At 41.0% G+C, this 4,847-nt stretch overlaps 1 protein-coding gene across 1 annotated transcript in view; it reads right to left on the bottom strand.

Moving 5' to 3' along the window:
* Positions 1-4,563, bottom strand: part of RIMBP2 (RIMS binding protein 2) — a 131,322-nt gene extending 126,759 nt beyond the window's left edge. Inside the window, exon 1 of the mRNA XM_009070805.1 lies at positions 4,473-4,563. The gene's annotated coding sequence lies outside the window, so the exon portion shown is untranslated. The remainder of the gene's footprint in view (positions 1-4,472) is intronic.
* Between the last annotated feature and the right edge of the window lie 284 nt (positions 4,564-4,847).

Here is a 4,847-nt window from a genome sequence, read left to right as displayed (position 1 = left end):
GCAGGAGCTGAAATGATAAAGTCCCAGAATTAAATTCCCTATTCTGGAGGAATTTAGTCTTGATCTAGAATTTTTCTAAACAAGTTAACCTCCCTCAAGAAAGGCTATTTTCCTTTTAAAATTGGCAAGAGGAGGTATTATTGTAATTTTTTTTCCCCCACACATCCAGTGTAAAAACTTAATGAAGCTGTCTGAAAGAATGATTAATGCTCCTCAGTGAAAGAAAATAAATCAGTCTAGTCCCAGAGGAGGTAGAGCATGGAAGGAAAGGGGTGTACATACTGGCTGCCCATCAGCTCACCCTGCTCAGATCAGGCCTTAAGGAAGGTATCACACTCAAGAGCTTGCTGTGGGATGATCTTTAAATTAAAAATAGAAGATAGCTTCTAATTGGTATTGGATGAGAAGAGAGAAGAGAAACTGTGCCATCCTGTTATACTCACAACACCTTCCTCTTGATTCTTCATAGCAATACCCTGCACTGCTGCTCCTTGCTAAGCAGCATTAAACATAATGCTTGCTGCCTTAGAAATCAAGTGTTCCAGTGTTTGTAACAGAAAATATAAAACTTTATGACAATTTTAAAAAAATAATGATCAAACCTACAGTCCTACTTCTTCTGTCCTGACATTTGCACTGCAAATGTTCCCACCAAACCACTGCCCCCATCAGGGAAACAAGGCTCTTCTCTCCAAACTGAACATCCCCATGAGCATAACAGAAAGTTTACCTAATCATATGTTATTCCAAAAGCTCAGAATCAATTCAGATTCTTCTGACACTCAGCAATATTCTTCTATAGATCAACAACACACAATGCAGACTGTCAAGTGATTTATAAGTAGCATCTAGAAGCCTCTGTTGGGATTCAGGGAGAAAACAGTATTTGGTCTGAAAATCTCATTTCCTAAGCAGATAAAATAAATAGAATGTAGTGGAAAGGGTTCATTATTATTCCCATTTACAGAAAGAGAACAGAGCCCAAGAGATACTAAATGCTTTGCTCAGGGCCATTCACAGAATCTGTGGCAGAGCTGGAAGTCACACTCTGATTGCCTTATCAAGCACCACGTCACGAGCACAAACCCAAACGTTCGGCCACAAGCATTTATGCCACTCTAATTTCCTCACCAAAATCCCAACCACAGGTGGCTTTACAACCATACTTTACAGAATAAACATGTCCCCAACACGTCGTTTAGCAGTTAGCAAAGAAACCACATTCAAGCTTCAGTGTCTAACAGCAGGTGCAGAAGACCATAACCTGTTTTCCTAGGGCAATGGTATCACTGCCCCTTTCCCAAGAGTCCACTCTGTGTAAATAAGCCTGACAAAAGCTCTGTTTCATTGGTCAACAGAAACTGGTTTCATGACACATTGCTTTGAAGAAGACACGTTTTTCCAGCACTGTGGCTACACTCCAATTCTATTTTCAATCATTATACTGGTATATATTTTTCAATCCTAATGGCAATAAGAAAATGCTGCTGTCAGCAATGCTTCATGACAATTCTCATCTGTGGTGGACAGGCAGCTTAGAAAGAGCATCGACAGTCAGAAGAGAGATAATCATCAGTGGCACCAGGTGTTTTACCAACAATCTGAAATAGATTGCAGTTCCTCACAGCCATGCATGGAGTTTCAAAATGCTAGAGAGGAATTGTTCTCTACACAGCTCATAGTTCTGTCAGAGAGCTCACTGGACACACAAGCTAATGCTATGAGAGGGGGAAAACAAAGAATTTATACAAAATTCCACTTTAGTCAGAAGCTTCTGCTGAATAATAACCCAAAAATAAGTCCCAGGAAGAAAGTCGTGACTAACAGATATTTCAGCTAGTCTGACATATTTTGGAGCAGTGATGAGGGCCTGAAAGAATTTCAATGAAATGACAAACAGCATTGACTGTCAAACCACGCTTCATTCAACATAAATATGGAAAGGGCAGGACAGTGATGCATGACCAACTAGTTTCTTATTACAGAATAAAGTCAGGGTGATTTGGGCTATATAACACTGATATGTGGTGGGACATTTGCCACACGAAAAGGAAAACCCCTAATACCAGAGGATACTAATTATCCAGTGGTCACAGGCATCTTATTTCTCTCGTGGCAATCCAGCAAGGCTCAGCCTTTTGTAATAAGCTATTGCCAGAATGGACACTGTTGTGCTTATACATTCATTCCATGCTCAGTATCACACCCCTAGCTAAAATACAGTGCTATGCACATCTAACAAGTCTCTAAAATAGAATGAGCTGACATTCAAAGTGATGCATATTTTGTGTATATGCAGAATTACATACCTAGCTTGTGTGAGAATGAGACTGGCCACATATAGAGATGCTAAAGATTTCTGAGCTTGCAATTGTCAGCTAACCAAAGTAGAATGTATCAGCTATTTGGATCATTTTCATGCAGAAATCTGTGGCACTGCACTGTCCCATATTTTGTTCCTACCCCTAAAAACCATGTGCTCTTTTAAAGCTGTAATTTGGTTATATTTCTAGAAAATTCAAGATACTACATTTCTCAAAAAGCTGCTCCAGGTACACACAAATATATCAAGCTGTTTGTAATAACAGTGCACCTCTGTTCGCTGCCTCTAGTCATGCTGTATTTTAGCAGGCTGAAGCCCATTCAGGTATGCAACTACAAAAAATCAGGGTTGCTCTCTAGTCTACAGGCAGCATGATCACTTCACTGATTTCATTTAGAGTAGGTCTTTTCCCTACTAAAAAGAAAATAGTCTGCACTAAGCCACTGACCAGAACCACCCGATGAAAAAATTACCAAGAGGCACCTAAAAAAAGACCCAACACCCTCCTTTAAGGTCCTAGAAGTAACAGATGTCTTTCAAAGGATGTCTACAGTGGTGAGTCCTGGCTGACATCTGTAAGATTTGATCTGAATTACCTCCCTCATTTGTCTGCTGGGCAGACTTGAAAGCTCTGCTCTAATAAAAATGCAACACCTCCTGATCAAAAAAGCCGAAATACAAAGTGACTACAGTAACTTTCATATCAGTTCACATATGCTGCTATTTTTTATCATCTTGAATTCATAGGGATGCTATAATTTCCCCTCTACCACCTGGTCTGTGTTTAAATATTTCGTGCTGTTTTCTTAAGGCAGCTCTTCTATCTTGCTAAGTAATAGTCCCTATTTGTATTTTGGTGATGGCAATCATAGTATTCTTTCCTTGTCTCTGCATACTTGGTACAATTCTTAATGTTAAAATCAATGGCTTTGAATGTAAGTATTTCTTCAGAATATATTCAACCCCTTGAGGAATAGACTCTGTATTTACTAGATGAAGTGTCAAGACTCATTAATAAGTTATTCTGCTGAGTTATTTTACATAGAAACTCTGCATCACTACCTGCACTGGACAAAAAAAAAAAAAGCCCAGTCAGTGTTTTACCACTAAAATAGCAGACAGCAGTAGCAAAACCTAAAGCCTTCATATGCACTCAAATTTTCCTCAGTTCAAATTGTGCTGAGACCATGTACAGCTGTAATGTCGACCATCACATCACTCTGGGGAGGACACACCTCCCCTGCCCAACGCTGTAAGCAATAGCCAATTTTGAAAAGAGGTTAATAAAAAAACCTGCAGTATTCCCTCTATTACTGAGCACAGCAGACTGACACATGCTAATTAACTGGTATTTACATGCATAGGATGTAATAAAATATTATTCTGTTAAACATGCTCATATGCATAACATACTTCCCACAAATACTGCTATGTATAGTGTGTCCATATATATATCTATCTATATATATATCTATCTGCAGACGATCTCTCCCTTCTGCGAAAGGATAAGGTATTTACTTGCAATTGGTCTAATTTAGCATCAGATGCCAGACAAATACCACATATGATTTCATTACCAGCATCTCTGTGGAGGAGCAGTCACATTGATGACTTTGCCATGACATGACAATATACATTTGCAAAGCAAACAGACACGGTGGAAATGCACCATGCTTGGGCATGGGGGGGCAGGGGGAGCTGCCAGCCAGTATTGTTACTAACTTTGCCCACAGACACTAATACAGAACAGAAACATAGCCCTGTCAAACCTGTCAATACAGTATGTTTCAGTGGAAACCTGAAAAGTGACTGGAAAATGACATCAGATTAAACATCAGTCGGACGGAGGATGGAATAATCTAGCAAGAGTTTAATCCCTTTACCTAGCGCTCGTGCACGATGCTAACACATTTTGCTATTCTAAGCAGCACCTAGAAGAAAAGATTCACTGAAGGGCATCATCAAATCGCTGCAGAATAATAAAGTTTGTCTGCCTCTGATAAGAGTTCCTGATGCATCCCTGCTAACTAAAACGAGAATTCTCCCCCCCCTTCCCCGCACACAAACCTTCAGCCCTCCCACCCTCATTTGGCCCGTAAAGCATTTAACAGAAAGAGCTATTTTTAGAAAAGGTGAAATCTCAGCATACCTTCAAATCAAGTGCTTCCGATGTTCAGCAAGATCATTGCCGAGAGCGAGCTGCAGTCTACTGTGTCAGCTCAGAGCCTTGGAGGGGAAGGCAGCAGCGTCGGCGGCGGCAGCAGCAGCAGCATTGGTTGTGTTTGCACTGCCAGCGTTCGGCTAGAAATGATTCATTAGTTGTCTGCAGGGAGGCAGGGGGGAAGAGAGAGAGCGAGCATCATCGGCCATGCAGCAGCTGCCAGAGCCTATGAAACAGCAGCGCTCGCACACACAGACGCACACCAAGATGGCTTTCCCTATTTGCCAGTTTGCCTTTCACATAGTATTAACCCTGGCACCGCAGCAGAGCCGGCGAGCAGCAAGTGGGATGGCAGCAAGGATG

Source organism: Acanthisitta chloris, unplaced genomic scaffold (assembly GCF_000695815.1).
Source record: "Acanthisitta chloris isolate BGI_N310 unplaced genomic scaffold, ASM69581v1 scaffold2110, whole genome shotgun sequence".
NCBI classification, from domain to species: Eukaryota; Metazoa; Chordata; class Aves; order Passeriformes; family Acanthisittidae; genus Acanthisitta; species Acanthisitta chloris.
Note: the sequence above shows the minus strand (reverse complement) of the source record. Positions and strands in the feature narration are given on the sequence as shown.